General features: G+C 38.0%; 1 protein-coding gene and 1 non-coding gene across 2 annotated transcripts in view; both read right to left on the bottom strand.

Annotated features, from left to right (window-relative positions):
- GPC5 (glypican 5) overlaps positions 1–18,013 on the bottom strand; it is a 558,236-nt gene that overhangs the window by 428,823 nt on the left and 111,400 nt on the right. The window lies entirely within an intron of this gene.
- Positions 10,349–10,511, bottom strand: LOC142461811 (U1 spliceosomal RNA). Its single transcript, XR_012787006.1, has one exon. It is a non-coding gene; the product is annotated as a U1 spliceosomal RNA (small nuclear RNA).

The raw sequence follows: 18,013 nt of genomic DNA, 5'->3' as shown, positions 1-18,013 counted from the left end.
TATCTGCCCTAGAGTCTGGGGACCGTGAGCTCTTATCTAGACCAGTGTACATGCTCCAGTCTAGCCAGAACTGAACAGCAGGGCTGGGATCCTGATGGTGGGGGTGCGGAAGTCTCAAGGAAACAGAGGAATCCTGTGTGTTTCATCAGTGCTATGCTCTGCCTGGATTGACTCATCCCTTCCTTGTGACCCTTCTGTGGGGAGATGTCCTATTGTCTGCAAATGAATTTGGGGTCTCTGCTTTAGCCCCACTTGTTCTCAACAATATGTTTTTGTTTTGTTTTGTGTCTTCTGGTGCCTGTTACTTTATTCTGTTGACATCTCATGATTGTACAGGGTGGTGTGCTTCTCCCATGTGGGTTTGTTAATGACCGCTTGTTTAACTTCAAGCATTTATCTTTTGATACTATATCTTTTGATAGCTGGGAACCATCATATTTCTTCGCATTTGCTTATGCACCCATTTTGTCTTCAGCGATCATGTCTGGAGGGTGAGCATTACAGAATTCCAGGTTGTTAGAACTGTGTTCTTGCATTGAGGGAGGGCTTGAGCAGAGAGGCCCAAAGTCCATCCACATCCTCAATGTATTGCCATATAAATATATGTACACAGGTCAATAACTATTTTTATAAATTAATACATTTACATAAGTGCACTCCTATGTTTACACTTCTAGCCATAGCTTTGCTTCCTAGATTTTTCCTCTGTTTCCTTTGACCAGCCTCCTGCCTCACCATCACACTCACTCTTCTTCTGCTTCTTAGTAATTCCTCTCAGCTAGATTGCTGTTACTCCAACAAACCGAGAGTATATATCGGTATATTCTGGTCAGTTACTTTAAATTCTCTAGTTGTTCCCCTGTCTATGGTGTTTCTTGTTCACTGTTCTTTTGCCCCGTCTCCTCCTTCCCCCAAGTCCCTCCAGAACCTTTGGTCCCATTACTTTCTCTTTGTCTTTTTAATGTCCTTTTGCGTCTTCATGAAGAGTAGTCTTAATGTCTTCCCATAGCTCATCAGGTCTTCTGCTGTTAGTGTTCAATGCATCAAATATGTTCTTGAGACATTCTCAAAATTCAGGGAAAATGGACTCAAGGCCATATTTTGACTCTGGTGGAGCTGTTTTCATTTTCTTCAGCTTTATTCTGAATTTACATATAAGAAATTAACGGTCTTTTCAACAGTTATTCCCTGGTCCGGTTTCAGTCCCTGATATTGAACTTCTCCACTGTCTCATCCCACAGATGTAGTCGATTTGATTTCTGCATATTCCACCTGAAGTCCATGTTTATAGTCACTTTTTGTGTTATTTATAAAAGGCATTTGATTTGAACAAGCCATTGATTTTGTAAACTTCCATGATGTGATCCCCAGCTTCATTTAGATCACCAATCCCATATGTTCTGGTTACTGTTCCTTCCTCTTTGTTTCCAACATTTACATCCCAATCACAAATAACGATCAATGCTTATTGATTGCATCAATTTCTAACTGAAGCTAGTGGGAGAATCCTTCAATTTCTTTATCACTCACATTTGGGGTTGGTGCATGACGTTGAATTAATAGTTGTATTGACTGGGTTTGCTTGAAGGTGAGCTGATATAAACTGCTCAGAGATAACATTGTACTTCATGATGAATTTAGCAAGTTCCTTTCTGACCATGAATGCCAAGCCACCCACTTGATTGTGTTATTCCCAGGAGAGTAAATCATTTTGATTTTCTGATTAAAAATGGTCAATACCAGTCTATTTCCGCTCACGAATGCCTAGGATATTGATCTTCATGCCTTTCATTTGTGATCACTTCCAATTTTTCTAAATTCATACTTTGCACATCCTAAATCATTAAACAATTTTTGCAGCTTTTCTCTTTACGTTGGGTTGTTCCTCATCAGCAAATGAAGATCCCAATGGCTCCACTCCCACCAGGAACGACGCCCCTCCAAGAAGTAAGCTCGTCTTCAGTCACATTCTGAGTGCTTTGGGACCTGAGGCACCCAACTGCTCGTAGTCTTTCTGACAATGTTCTGCTTCCTTTAGTCGTTCAGTATTTGAAATGGTTTGAAGCTACGCATAAGGTTTTCAGCGGCTTCTTCCTCAGAAGTGGGGAGCCAATCCTTCTTCATTGTGGTTTCTTCCAGTTCCTCTCAAACCTGTTCACTGTGGATGATCCTACTGGCATTTGAAATACCAGTGACATAGCTTCCAGCAGCATAGCAACACCCAAGCCACCACAATAGGACAAAATGACATACAAATAGGAAACCTCAAGGAGATGGCTTGACACAGTGGCTGCATCAATGGGCTCAAACACAGGAACAATTGTGAGGATAGCATTCTGTTGTACATAGAGTCATTATTGGCCTGAGTTGAATCAATGATACCTAACGAGACAACATTCATTGAGTCAAAATTGACTCAATGGTTGTATTTACAGGAATAAAATAGAAAATAGGGGGTCAAGAATAAGCTTGGATTTGAAATGTGTGGCTAAGTCCCTTCATGAATTTCTTTTGCCATTAGACCAGAGAATTAGATAACGATAATTACCAAGATTCAATAGAAGAATCTTGATTAAAAGAGGAAAATGCAGTACATAATTTGATAATCTCAGGTACTCTAGACTTTCGGGAACCAAAAGATGGATCCCTAATGGATGGATCCCTAAATTATTGCCCTGAAATAACTTTAAGTCTTAAATAAAACTATTCCCTGATGCTTCCTTTAAAAACATTGCTGGTAGGCCAGAAAAACATACACCCACTGTGAAAAGTTATATAGTGCTGCCTCAAACAACTGATCATAGAAATCCCACATGACTTAGCAGTCTTTGTGTTGAGTACTATAAATATTTAAGATTCATAACACATAGACATGCAAATACTGCTAATAGCAAATATCACATTTATAAACAAGCCCACTTTCAAAAATTCAAGTGTGGGCATATATGTATGTTAGTAAGAAATTAAAAAGACTTTTTAAAGAGTGAAACTTGGTTTTATTTTAAAATAACTTGTTTTTGTTGTGAAGCAACTGGTTTTAAAATAAAACTTGCAGTTAGGACAAACCACATGTGTTAGTTAGATAGGGAGAAGCCCTAATGACATGACGTACAGGAAAAGCTCTTTTTTCATATAAAAAGAACAAACAGAAACAGCATTTGCTGCTTACCCTTGGAACCATGGCAGTACTGACAGCTAACCACAATTTCTGAAATTCTGAGAGACAGTTATCTTGAACTACCAATCTGACAGGAGAGCATACTGTGACTGTGACTGCTTGCGGTGAGACCTTCCCTCCTCATGCCTTCAAGTTCATTAGGAGTCAAGAGTTGCACAGGTAGAAACTTTCTTTAATCTGACTGGACCAGAAACCACAACGCAGGGCTCCTCACTTTGTGTTTGAGTTATTTTTGGACTTCCCCGTTTCTGCCTGCCTTACTTTTAACTCACTCACAGAACCATTTTGCTCTGTAAATTAGTTTCTGGGTGCAATCCTGTTGGACAAATCAATCTGATATTGTGGAAAGGCACAATTTTGTGTAAATCCTATTGTATACAGCTTGCTCAAAATCGAATACCTATGTTGATCATAGCACTGGTCACAGCAGCAGGAAGATGGATACACCCTTTTAGGTTGCTCATCAGTAAAGGAATAGATAAAGAAACACTGGTACATATACACAATTGAGTACAATGCATCACTGAAAGCAACAATAATGCCAGCAAACACCATAACATTGGTTGATCTGGAGGCTATTATATTAATTGACAATAGTAGATCACAAAAGGACAACTACTGTATGAGACCACCGATAACAAAGAAAACCAAGACAAAGACTTTCCTACCAAGGAAATGGACGCTGACAGTAATTTGGGGTAGAGATTGGGGAAAGGGGACAGGGAAGGCGTGATCTGACTTTTACTGATTGTAAGACCTTGCATAGAACCTTCGACCTTCCTCTAAAAATACATACTTTCAAGCATCAAATGAAATTCTTCTTAGTTTTCTAGTGTAGTCATAACAAATATACCACAAGTGGATAACTTCAGAGAAGATAATCGATGGTCAAACATTGCGAGTAACGCTTTGTTCTCTGTGTCAGCACTGGGGGATGGCAGCTACAACCATGCTCATGAGGACTTAAAGTTTCAGAATTCCCAGAAGGGTTGGTACCCCATCTCACAGGGTCACTATGCGTCATATTTGAATGGTGGGCAGTGGGTTGGGTTTGATATTTGTTTCATATAGTTTTCTCATCCCTTATTAATTCAAAACTGATATATTTAATCTAAATATAAATCTATATGCCTAAGTATGTATCGCTCCAGATCTTGTCTCTGCTTTTGCCTGCCTCTTTTAGTACCTGTATCATGTTGGTTAGATTTTGTAATTTAAGATGTGGTAGAGAAAATTTACCCTTCTATTCTTATTCTACTTTTAAAAAGGAAATGGGCATTTCTGAAATTGCAGAATTATTTTTTCAAGTTTACAAGACAAAACATGGAAGATTTTCTAAGATCTGTATTATAAATATGTAAATTGAAAAGAATCACCATGTGTGTAATATACATGTTTTACATAGGAACGTAATGTGTTCCTGTTCAAGTCGCTTATTAAAACACACAATAAAATTTTGAATTTTTGTTATCTACTGATAACAAGGACTAATTGTTGTGGGTCTTGAAAAATATTGACATCCTCTTTCAAAACAGCTGTAACTGGTCTAAACTGGGTGAGATGATTACCTATTCTCAAAATTACTGTCTTTAATATTTCTCTAGGTATGTTAGGTTTAGTATGCTAGCCTAAAATATATATTAGCACATACATAATTATTTATTAATAATGCTCAACATTACATTGTTTTACAAAAAGCTTAACTGGATGTAAACAGCTATCCCAAGACAGTGCAAAGAAATATCACACATTAACCAAAATCTTTTCTTTTTTCCCAAAAATCATTTTCTTGAATGATGGGTCTCATTGTTACCTAGCATCAAAAAAAAACTACATTTTCATCAAATCATTCAAATTGCTCAGGAAATTTTACTTTCCCCGAGACTTTTCCCTCTGAGAAGAAATCAATATTAGCTCTCATTCTGGAATTCTCAGGGATAGTTCTTGCAATCCACATTTTCTAATACCTTTGGCTCTGCTCTTTAATTCTTATTCAATTACCACTAAATTAGTACTTTCAAAAAGTTCATGGAACATAGAAGTACAACACGAAAATTAAAAAACACAAACTTTATCAACATAAGCTCCACAAAAATCAGCCACTTTAGTCAACCCTTAAACAAGTGACGGTCCCAGGAATTTAGTTATGTTATGTCTTATTAACTTAAGAAAAACAGGTGTCCTCTAAACATATATATATATATATATATTTACTTATGGAAAATAAACTCAGAAGGAGCCAAAACAGGACTGTAAGGTGGATATAATTTCAAATCAAAACTCTTGCAAAACTTCCCACCTTGATGGGAGGAATGAATACAGCACCATTGCTATGGTAGATGAAAAATCATCCGGTGAAGTTTTTGCCTTTGTATTTTTTTTTCTGGCTAAAGCTTTGGGGGACTTTCTCAGTGCACTTCTACAGTAAGCAGACTGTTACTGTTCCTTGGCCCTACTGAAAATAAACCAGCGAAATACTTTGAGTATCCCAAAATAAGTGCCATGACTCTTTCTCTTTACCAGTGCATTTTGCTTTGATTGGAGAAATTTCACCTCTTGAAAACTATTGCTTTAATTGCGCTTTTCCTGAAGGATCATACTGGTAAAGCCATGTTTCATCTTCGGTTACAATTCTTCCAAGAAATGCTTCAGGAGCTTGATCCCACTTATGTAAAATTTCCATTGAAAAGTATGCTCTCGCCTGCAGCTGGCCGGGCCCCATATTTCGACACTCAGAGTGGCAATTCTATTTAATGCCAATTAGTCACCGGTGTAATGAGCGGAGGGGCATATTGGCTCTGCATTGGACTGCTAACTGTAAAGTCAGCAGTGGAACACTACCAGTCACTCTGAGGGAGAAAGATGGGGCTTCCTACTCCGCTGAAAAGTTATGGTCCCTGAAGCTCACAGGGGCACTTCTACTCTGTCCTATAGACTCTCTGTGAGTCACCATTGACTCGATGGCAGTGAGTTAGATGCTTCTTGTTTTGTTTTATCCCCCTGTATGTGTGTGCGTTTTGGTTTGGGGTCGCAATGTGAAAATGTAGGTGAATGCAACCTGTCATTCAGGTCATGGCTGACGATATCCACTTGGGGTTATGTCCTTTAGATAAAAGAGACATTGAGGACTTTTTGCCTCTCCCTACCCCTTTGCTTCCTCTGTTTGTTTGGACACTGTGTCTGCCTCCAGGGGCAACCCCATGTGAACCACTAATTCTGGGAGCCAGCTTCCAAGCCGACTGTCTCCTGCCATGCTTCCACCCACCTGGGATCCCAGCAACTCTGCTCCTTCTGACATGGAATGTCCTGCATGTAGCTTCAGCCTTCTGTATCATTGGTCTTCGGCTAAGTGAGTCTGAAGAGGGCTCCAGCTAGCATGGGACCTGTAGACTTGAATTGTACAGGGCTGGGATGCTTCACAGATATTAAGTTACTCCTTGATGTAAAGTTCACCCTCTATGAGTGTTACTGATTTTGTTTTTCTAAGCAACCTAGTCAAACACACTCATCTAGTTCAGTGTATGTAAGCTGAACCAATTGAGACAGCTATGGTGTTTGTTTGCTATTGTTTCTACTGTTAGTTATTGGTCATCTTAATTACTTAAAATGCTTTGAAAATGATTAGGGCAAAGAATGTACAGATGTGCTTTACACAATTGATGTATATATATGTATGGATTGTGATAAGAGTTGTATGAGCCCCTAAATGTTTTTAAAAAATGATGACCCCACTCAAGGGGAACGACTAACAGAATTGTAGATGAATGGATACATTGATAGTATAAGATACAGAAAAAAAAATAATAATAACAATATATAATATGAGTTCCTGGGAGAAGGGTGAGGGAGGGAGGGGATAAAGGGGATCTGATATCAAAAGTTCAAGAAGACTAAGTGTGTTTTACACAATTGATGTATGTGTGGATTGTGATAAGAGTTGTTTGGGCCCAATAAAATGATTTATTTTAAAAAAAAGTTCAGGTTAGGAAAAAAAATTTTTTTTAAGTTCAAGGAGAATGAAAATGTTCTGAAAATGATGGTACCAGCACTAGTACAATTATGCTTGATCTAAATACTAATGGGTTGTTGTAATATCTGTAAGAGTTCCCAATAAAATGATTTTTTAAAGGAAAAAATAGTAATAATCTTTAGTAAGATTAGTTTTCCTCAAAAAAGTATGTGCATTGTCTTCTGTTGCAAACTTCATCTTCAACAATGTCTCATCCATTTGAGAGCCAGTTATATCTTCGGGGTGTTAATCCTACAAAGCACTGATGGTTTCAGCATTCTCCTACCCCAATCATTACCATAAATTTAATGCTCATCCTTGCTTCAATTTGAGTAGAATGCATATTGCTCTGAAAAGGGTTCTTTTCAAACTGAACTTTTTTTCTTTGTGTCTCAAACTAGATTCTATTGATATGAATGTATTTTTGTCCAAAAAATTTTTAATCTATGCATATCCATTTTCAATAAACTGACACTTATGCCATCTCTTTAATGTTCTGTACTATTTCTTATTATGCATCTTCTATGGCTGCTCTGGGAAATGCCACCAAAACTTCTCAGACCTACTTTGCAAGACATTAAATAGATACTGGCACAATGTCTTCTTCACTGTTATTTTTTAAATTCCTATGAAAAATCACAATTTATTAAGCAAACATACAAAGGCCAGAATAATTTTTCAACTGAGTAGCTTTCCATTCTATACACATATCCTAAAGAAAATATTGTACTATCTTCAATAAACTGTGGTAATTTAGTTCCTCAAAGGCATTTAAATATTAACCTTCTGATTTTACAGACGCCTCCTCCGCTCGGAGATATCTTTAGATATCTAACCATGAACCAGGCACTTCTTGAATTGCTTGGCATCAAATCCTTCATTCAGTTCTCACAATAACCCAGGATGTCACTTAAATTACCCAATTGCACAGATGAGAAAACTAGACCTTTAGAGAATTTGAGAAATGTTTCCATGAGCATCCTACATACTAAAGGCAGAATGACAATGCGAACATATCAATTGTTAACAGTATAACTTTATAATACTTCTAATCAACAAAAACATCAACAAGGAATAAGAATATCCTTATCCTTGTAACAATATTTGTATTGCCCTTTCTTCCTTTATTTCCCTGTAACGTTTTCAGTTTCTTTTAAGTTGAAAAAAATATTATTATCATGAAAGATTCTTTCCCATAATATGAAAATCCAATAGTAGCCCCATCATTAACTGTTAAAACGTATTCTCCTTGAGGAGAGCAGACTAATCAATATCAACATCAGGTTTTGCTAAGGACCATTTAATAATTCATTTTAATGATGGTCAAAACATTTGGAGAGGGATTACAATAATAGTAATACAACACAAAGAGTATCTAAGCCATGACACTAAGTTATACATATAGAAGTTGTTAGATTAGTGAATGTGCCATTGTGCATAATTTTTACCAAAATTGAAAAAAGAAGGTTAAATAAATAACAATAATTACGGGGGGAAATAATGTGTTCTGAAATTGATTGTGGTAAAGACTGTACAACTCTTCTGGAAATGGTTGAACTATTCAATTGTGTGACGTGTGGAGGAAATGCCAATAAAACTGTTACCAAAAAACATGATCACTCTTGGCTCTTGACTTTTTGTTGTTGCCACGTGTAGTGTAATGATGTAAAACTTGAAAAATACCAGGGGACCCAAACAAAGTACCACTGTAAGTTCTACTAAGAGGCAGAGAGAAGTCATGGCATGTCAAGAAAAAGTTAAAATGCTTGATATGTGCAGCCGAGGATGCCTGCCGTTTAGGATAAAGGAATCCAGTAGAAGCCATAGGAAGGAAGGAAGGAAGGAAGGAAGGAAGGAAGGAAGGAAGGAAGGAAGGAAGGAAGGAAGGAAGGAAAGAGGAAAGGAGGGCAGGAGGGAGAGGGGAGGGGAAGAAAAGAACCTGTCACTGTAGCATCGCCAACAGGCAGGAAAGCCCTGCACTTTTTACAAAATGCATTTTTTATCTTGAATTAAAAATGCAACGTTTGTATGGGTGCAAAATGTGATACATATCATATTTAACTATATTCTGATGGACGATTTATACTATGCATCAGGGTTTCCAGCAAATGATAGTTAAATTTGGGAGGAGTCAAAAATTATACATGGAATGCCCACATTATTCAAGAGGCCATCTAACTGACGTAGTGACATGGTAGTGACTATTGCAGAGCACCCGTGGCAGAGCGGTTATACGTTGGGAGAAAGAAACAGGTGGCATTTACAAAAGTCCCTTACAACACAACAAAAAAGTAAATAGCACATAGCTAAAGTCAGTTGATCACAACAACTGTGAAAGGTGCCCAGCACTGGGCAGTCTTTTATGGTTATGTAAGTAAGGCCACTATGAGTTGGATTAGGTAAGGCGGCTACTAACAACCACGCAAAGGTATTATCTATACTTTGATGAAATTCTAAGTCATAAAAATTACTGTAAACTTACTAACTTTCATAACAAAATTTTCAGAGGCCACCTTATTATTTATAATATTCGATTTTGTATTTTATATTAATTTTAATCCAGTTCTCTGTGTATTCAATAACACACTATTATATTTGTTTCTGCCACTCAATTAGACAAATTTAACTGATGATCATTTGAGGTCGTGACAATTTCAATTCACATGATGGACTATTTAGGTTGTTCTTTTAATTCACATCATACTCTCAAAGGTAAATACAAAAAACATGCTCTGCATTCTACTACTAAAGTTCTTTAGTTAGAAAAGTATAACAGAGATATTCATTTTCATTTTACTAACACCGTGCCATTATCCCAAATGATCCGTGAGAAAAATGTTTGCATTACTCACTGAAAAACATGGATTGTATCATTGCTATGACCAATTTTAATATAAGTTCTGAGATGATACAAATACATGCTAAGAAAAGGGTTCAGGAGAAAAGAAACCAAACACTAGCAAGTCAGCAAAGATAAAAGAGCAGTACATCAAGAGGACTCCAAAGTATAATAATTCAAGAATAATGTCACATGGACACAATGTAAACATCTCTTAAGAATATAGCTGCACACACATTTACAGCAAAAATAGGAAATGTATTTTGCTATAGATCTATTATATACATTAAATTATTCATAAATTCATTAGAACTTTTTTCTTCAGGGGAGAGCGCGAGCGCAGTCCCTCACTACACAAATTATGCAATTGAGTTTCCCATATTTGGGGAAATCGCAGGGGTCAGCACATCCAGAGTGCAATGAATAAACCTCACCCTGGGAAAACCACCTTCGTGATTATGGTATGTCCCCTGGCAGGTAAAGAATATTTTTTTAATGTTCAAAATTTAAGGTAATTAACCAACTTAAAAATAGCCAGTTAGGCTGCTTACCAAAAGGTCAGTTGTTCATACCCACAAGAATTGCCTAAAGAGAAAGATTAGCTTGTCTGCTCCTATAAAGATTTACAGTCCTGGAAACCCTGTTTCTGATAATTATTCAACAGCATTGTCTCAATAGCATTGGATTTGGTTAGGTTTGGACTGTTATATCTTTCCAGTTTGCAGAAACAACAAGCTAAGAAATAATACTGTGTGGGTAAATAAAAACTTATTCCTATAAAACCATAGACACCTTATAAAAGAAAAATATCAAAATGGGAAGCTATTGTTTCTTGATATATCCTCCATCTATATCTATGTACTGCTAAGTACAGTGTCCATCTCTCTCAAGCTTCCCAGAAAATTTTGTGCTCTTCAGTTCACTGCATATCAAATGTCAAATTGTGTGCCTTTTAAATGTTCTTTGAATTTGAGGAACAAAGGAAAGTTGAGGGCCAAAATCCAGGCTGTAAGGTGAATAGGGTAAGGGTTCCCAACAAAATTCTCATAGGACAGTGCTTGCTATTCCCAAAGAGTGAGCAAGCACATTGTCATGATGAAAAAAAAAAAAGGAAATCCTTTATGGTAGTTACAAAATCTGGTGTCGATTTGAGAAGATTACAAGTGAAGGATGGAGTCTTCCCTGTTAATCAAGATGTAACCAATGAGGCTGTCGTGTGGGCACGGCCTTCTCCTGAGAATTCCAGGAACTCCAGTATTCCCTCCTTGGAGGTGGAAGACACACTCTCTTTCTATTCACTCCCTGGGAGACATTGCAGCTGACAAGACACATGGAGCTACACCAGTTCCCTGAGCTGGAGAAGCCACATGGGCCTACCCTGATGTATCCCTGGGTGCTAGAGAAGCCACATGGAGACCCTTGCCAACCCTGAGATGCTTACAATGCCACTGGACCCAAAAGACTCCCATCCCACTGGGCTGTGATCTCCCTCCATTCAATGTCATTGCATGTGCTTCATGAGTCTAAAGAGGATTTTATAGATTGGTATCAGACACACAGGCTAATATTAGACTTATGGGACTTGATCTAGACAGGGCTGGGATGCTTCCTCCATATATAACTGCTCTTGTATATAAACTATTTTCTTATTCACATGAGTCTCTATGAATTTGTTTCTCTAGCCTACCCAGACTAACACACTTGGCACAACTCTCCTAGCCTTTGTCATGTCAACACAACTTTCAGTTTTCTTACAACTTCTTCACAGGAAGTCCCTATGATCGTCCTGTGTCCATCAACATTATACCTTTCAGATTCCAAACAAAGTTATCATAAACTTCTGAGCTGACCTAACTCCTTTATATTTGCCTCTCCAAGCAGACCGCCTCAGAAGTCACTGTTTATTGGACCTTGCTCTCTAAATCCTATGAACAAATCTGAGCCCAGTGATCATTCCATACAATTTTATTCATTAGCTTCAATCTTGCTTTAAAGACTGATAGAAAGACCAACCTCTTGAGCTAGCTGATCTTTTTGCAATGATTTTTTTTTTAGTATGAGTCTATTTTTAAAGCTTCTCGGGAGATTAAAACAAGTATAAAACTAAGAGATTTTGTCTGCAGTCAGCTTTTCTGTTTTGCTTGGAATATACCCATCCATCAAGGGGATGGAACCTAATAGGAATACTTTTCTACATACCCGGGAAATATTCAAAGTAACAACAAAGGGCGAAGAGAAAAGAAAAACATAATAATTTTTTAAATCCAAAACACAAAATTAGCTCCTCTTATTCAAAATTAGGCCTAGACTTACAAATTGACATTACTTTTTAAACTACATATAAGGTATGAACTGCAACCAAATTTTAAATTCACACATCTGTTTCAGTCCCACAAAACAAACAAAAGCGAAGAAAATGTCTCAATAGCATTTGAGTTAGTTTATTGTGCTAACCTACATGGGGTTAATTGAAGGGTGGAGGGATAAATGGCTCGGTGAGTCTCCCCTTTCGAGGTCTCAGGTCTCTTGCTCTCTGATGGTTGGACCAGGGTGAAGCTGCCTTCACCAGTTCCCTGCTTCAGCTGGCAAGGCTCACTTCCTGTGAGACATCCCTGAGGAGAAGACACATGGACCTACTCTGATGCAGCCGTGTGGAGACCCCTGCTAGTGTTGAGATGTTTCCAGATTCACTGAGTCGGTTTCCCTCCTGCAGTCAGCATCATTGCGTGTGTTTTGTGAGATGGAGGAAGACTTTGTGGATTGGTGTTGGACATATCGGTTAATGTTGGACTTGTGGGCTTGGGCAGCACTGGATTGGGATGTTTTCTTGATGTGCACTTAACCTTTATATAAAACTCTCTCTTATAGATGAGTTTTTGTGGATTTGTTTTTCTAAAGTATCCAGACTAACACAGCACTAAATTAGATCTACAGGTTCATCAGCCATGTAATGGAGCATTCTTGGAAGCAGGTCCTCCTCAGAAGAGCCTATCTAGCCAATGTTCTGACTGCAAATTCATGTGATAATATGATTCAGAATAAAACCTGTAAAGTCATTCTCAGTGTGAAATAATGAAAGTATTTTTACTTTTTTAAAGCCACGGAGTTATGGGGAAATACATTATGTGGTAATAATTTACTAAACAAAGCTGAAAACAAAAATAATCAGATATTCAAAGAAAAAATAGCAAAACAGCAGAAAATGAAAGACAAAATTCGCTAGATACAATAATAGATCAAAAAGAGAAAGAATATGTAAATAAATGCACCATTTTTTTTTCATTGTGATTTCCTGGAAGTTTACAATACAAATTAGTTTTCTGTTTAACAAAGCATGCACATTTGGTTTTGTGACTTTTACTGAAATTCCCACTATGTAACAGCATCCTACTTCCTCCCTAAGTTAATCTCTCCCATTTATCCCTCTTTCCTAGCCCTTCTGCCTTCTGAGAATTACACTTCAGGAAATGTTGCCCTTTTGAACTCGTATGGTGGTTTGATCTAATAAGTGTCTACTTCTCTGAGATTGTTGTTCACCTCATACACTAGGCTATCATTTGGTTGACAGTTGAGCCACAAAGGTGAATTCACTACCAACCATGAAGGATTATCTAAGGGCCAGAGTTTCTGCTGTTGTACCAGGAAATCTGGTCTTCATTATGATTTGGGTTTTGTTCAACATACATTTCCTCCCGCTCTATTTAGGAGATTCTAATATGATCCATATTATGTAATCAAATAATCTACAGGATAAAAATATATAAATATTAAAACAATGAAAGAATATTATATTTTACATAATTTTAATAATTGATAAGTAAAATTTTCCCAATTTTAAATAAAAGATATGCCCTAAGTAGTAAACCTGAAGAATAATTTGACTGTAGGCATACACAAATGATAATTTTTTATTTACCATTACACATTAGAAACATTTTTAAAATCATCCCAGCTGAGATATCTTTAAAGTTGTGAGCCAAAATGTAAATATATTTTATATAAGTACAGATATATATAGCTATAAATATAAAGATATATAAAATAAGAGGGTGTACACAAATGGTTATAAAAGGGGACGTGAAAGGAAAAGGAGGAGGAGCATCCTCCCAAAGTGGGGGAAAAAAACCAATAAAAAACACTGAACGATACTTAGTTGGAACCCAAGGGAAGAATATACCTAATACTAGGTTCCTAAGTGGACACTGACCTAGTTTATTAAGTAGCCCTTCATGACCATTCCATTGCCTATAGACTACTGGGATTTTAGACGCTGTTTTTTCGAGCCAAAAAACATCCTTCATAGGCACGTTAGGAGGACCAGAGAAGGAAACCCCAGGCACTGAAGTGGGCGGTCCCTCAAACTCACCTGCACTCATTAGACTTAACACTGAAACTTGGTACATAGCTACTAACCCACGGGCAAAGAATGGTGGATGTTGTACTTTGGTTCAAGTCTCTTGTCTTACAGGTGTTCAATGAATGGTGGCCCGGACCTACGATATACTTACTATTTTAATGTTCTCCTTTTTTCATTATAACATCTTTAAGGCATGGATCTGTTGTTGTGAGTGAACCTTATTGGAGGATTTGCCCTGCAGCCAACACTCTTTGCTTGTGTAAGTAGAGTCCAGTCACTTAAGATTTTAAGCTGTACAAGTCAACAATTCATGTATTGTACTTCATGACTGGCCTATACTCGTGTCCTTTCCTCAACAATGTTTCAAATTCTATACCATGGGCTAAATTAATGACACTATCAATGCTTAGTAATTATGCATTTGGGCTGCTTAATGCAAGGTCAGCAGTTTGAAACTACCAGTCAGCTCCACAGGGGACGGATGAGGTTTTCCACTCCTGTGAAGATTTGTACATGCAGAGACGCACAGAGGTATTTCTACTCTGCCCTATAGGGTCGCTGCAAGTCAGTACTGATGATGGCAGTGAAAGTGGCACCCTAAGGATATGATTGATAATGTTCTCTAATATAAAATGTCAATGATGTTTCTAAGGTGACCCAGGGACATATATAACCTATAGATGCATTAATGGATTTGGGGCTTGCACTTAATTCTGCCCCAATCTAAGTACAAGTACGAAGTTCTTAAGACATGGCCCTACTTGATACTTGTCCTCATGAAGAGATCACAGAAAATATGGGTGCTATAGGAAAGTGTGGTGGAGAAACTAGATGGTGCCTGGTTACTAGAAATCACAGTGTTTGTGGAATTAAAGACTTGTTTCCAAACAAGCAGCCATCTAAGTGTGCATGGAAGAAGCACGCCAGCCTATGTGATCCAAGGACTGTAAATAATATAATCCTAATGTAAGGGAGGGAATGGGTCAAGCTTAAATTGTGAGCACCTGGTTTACAGAAGTTATGGATGACAATGGAATCGCAAGATCGATTGTGTGGTCCACACGTGGATTTATCCACCAGTCAATCACCGCCGCTCCATAGCTAGGGGAGGCAAACAGCCCTGAACATTGTGAGTCAATCACCCCCGCGCCATAGCTAGGGGAGGCAAACAGCCCAGAACATTGTAGGTCAATTATGGAAGGCATAGGTAGGCCAAATGTAAGAGCTTACCAATTGAGCTCTCCTTAGACTCATTTTAAACTTTTTTTTTAATGAAAGAGAAATACATGTTGATTAAGCCCCTGGTGAATTCCCACTGATCAAGGATCAGGGATGTGAATAACCGATGACGTGCAGAAGGCGTTGGAAAGTGGATTGTTGCAGATGCCGTTAGGTTAGAATTTAGCACCCTATCATTTCATCTTCCTTTTGATCCATTTAAATTTGTTTAGTTGTTTGTTTATTTTTAACATTCTTTTTCTTCCTGGACTCTTTGACATCGTTTATCCCACCAACACTACTGTACCCCTGCTCCCCCAACTCTTATTTACTTTCTATCCCGACAGTTTCATCTATTTTCTGCTTTCTTTTCTATTGAGGTTTTTATCTCTTTTGTTTTGTAACTCTTGTTAGGTTTTTGTTGTTGTTGCTGTTGGTTTGTGTTTCAATGTTTTTCTGCATATAAAATGGAAAATGCGTAAATCTATAGAGATAGCAATTGGATTAATGATTCCTTGGGATCTGGCAGGGGAGGCTGAAGGAAATGAACTAATAATGATGAGTACAAGATTGAAGAAAATATTCTGATTATCATGATGTTATACAACTTTTTTTAAGGTGAGTGCACTATTCAGTGATATGATGTGTGAATTATATGCCAATAAAATTGGGGGGAAAGAGTTGATACAGAGGTGTATTTAACACAGCATAGACAAACTGTCTTTCTGATAAGCCGTACATTAACAGAGAGCTGAAGGAAAGTGAATGTTGTGGCTATCATCCAAGAGGATAGTTAAGGGGAGAAGTTCCAGAAAGAAAAGGAGAAAACACAACAGAAATGCAATAAGGAGACAAATGCACATAATCAGTAAATCACTGCTGTCCTGGCGCTCACAGCCAACTAGAGGTGGGCAGACAACATAACACCATTCCAAGAGGGTGACCCCAATGACATAACACCTTTGAGACAAACCCTAATACAAACACAACAACACAAATATATAAAATTTGAACATCAGATCATTTGCCACGTGCAGCAAGCAGCTAGGTTTGGGAGACATTTGGGGGAGACAACTTGGGAGAAATCTTTCCGTTTCCCACAAAATCAGGGCCAGCAAGCATCAGAGGGTGAGATCAACTGATGAGGTTTTAACAGTTCCAGTCCGGTTTATGCCTTTGATCTTCTCTACTCATCTCTACAAGGAGGTCTGTTTAGTGACCACTTCCCCTGCCCCCACCCCACCCATCAATTATGGACAGAGGGAGATCCCTGGAGGCTTATTTCCTATGCAGATCCCACAAATGTATCCCAGGCTCCCACCGTCATCCATAGCCTTCTGCAAACAGATTTCTCGCAATTTAGACTCTGATACGAACACCTCCTTCAACTTCAGATGATACGATTTGCAATCTTTCAGTAACTGATGGTGTGTGTGTGTGTGTGTGTGTGTGTGTGTGTGTGTGTGTGTGTGTGTGTGTGTGTTAGTCTGGGTAGACTAGAGAAACAAATCCAGAGACACTCATATATGTGTGTGAGGAAGAACTCCAGAGCAATTGTATCCGTGTAGCTCCATGTGGTTTCTCAACAGGAATGTCTCACAGGGAGTCTAAGAAGAGAGAGACAGAGCTCTGGAGCTGGAGGAGCCATGTGGAGACCCACACCAGCACTGAAATGCATCTACCATCACTGGATCCACAAGACTTTCCACCCACTGGCCTGTGATCTTCCTGAATTTGGTGTCATTGCATGACTGTGTGAGTCTAAAGAGGAATTTATGGACTAGTATCGACATGGGGTAATACTGGACTTATGGATTTGATATTGAATTTATGGACTAATATCGACATAGCGGGTAATATTGAACTTATGGACTTTGGACTGTGCTAGGATGCTTTCTTAAGGTACAATTGCTCTTTGATATAAAGTTCTCTCTTACACATGTATGAGTGTCTCTGAATTTGTATCTCTAGTCTACATGGACTAACACATTATGGTACCTTGGGAGTAGGGTATTAGAGAAACAAATCATAAAGATGGAGACTGGATGATTGTTTGGTCTCTGCCTCCTGGTAGTTTTTCTTCTTTGGTTAGTCAGAAGTCAGATATGGCCATGCAGTTTACTGGGTTGGGATGTTTTCTTAATATTCAATTACTCTTTGATATAAAGTTGCCTATAAATAAATAGATAGATAGATAGATAGATAGATAGATAGATAGATTGATTGATAGATAGATAGATAAAGTTGTCTATTACACACATGAGTGTCTCTCATTTCTCTAGTCAACCCAGACTAACACAGTGTGGTTCTTCCATGTGGGCTCGGTTGACACCTCACTTAGGTGGCTATTTATTTGGAGACAAGCCTTTAAGACCCAGGTGTTATTTTATCAGACAGCCAGGCACCATCAAA

Source organism: Tenrec ecaudatus, chromosome 11 (genome assembly GCF_050624435.1).
Source record: "Tenrec ecaudatus isolate mTenEca1 chromosome 11, mTenEca1.hap1, whole genome shotgun sequence".
In the NCBI taxonomy this organism is placed as follows: Eukaryota; Metazoa; Chordata; class Mammalia; order Afrosoricida; family Tenrecidae; genus Tenrec; species Tenrec ecaudatus.
Note: the sequence above shows the minus strand (reverse complement) of the source record. Positions and strands in the feature narration are given on the sequence as shown.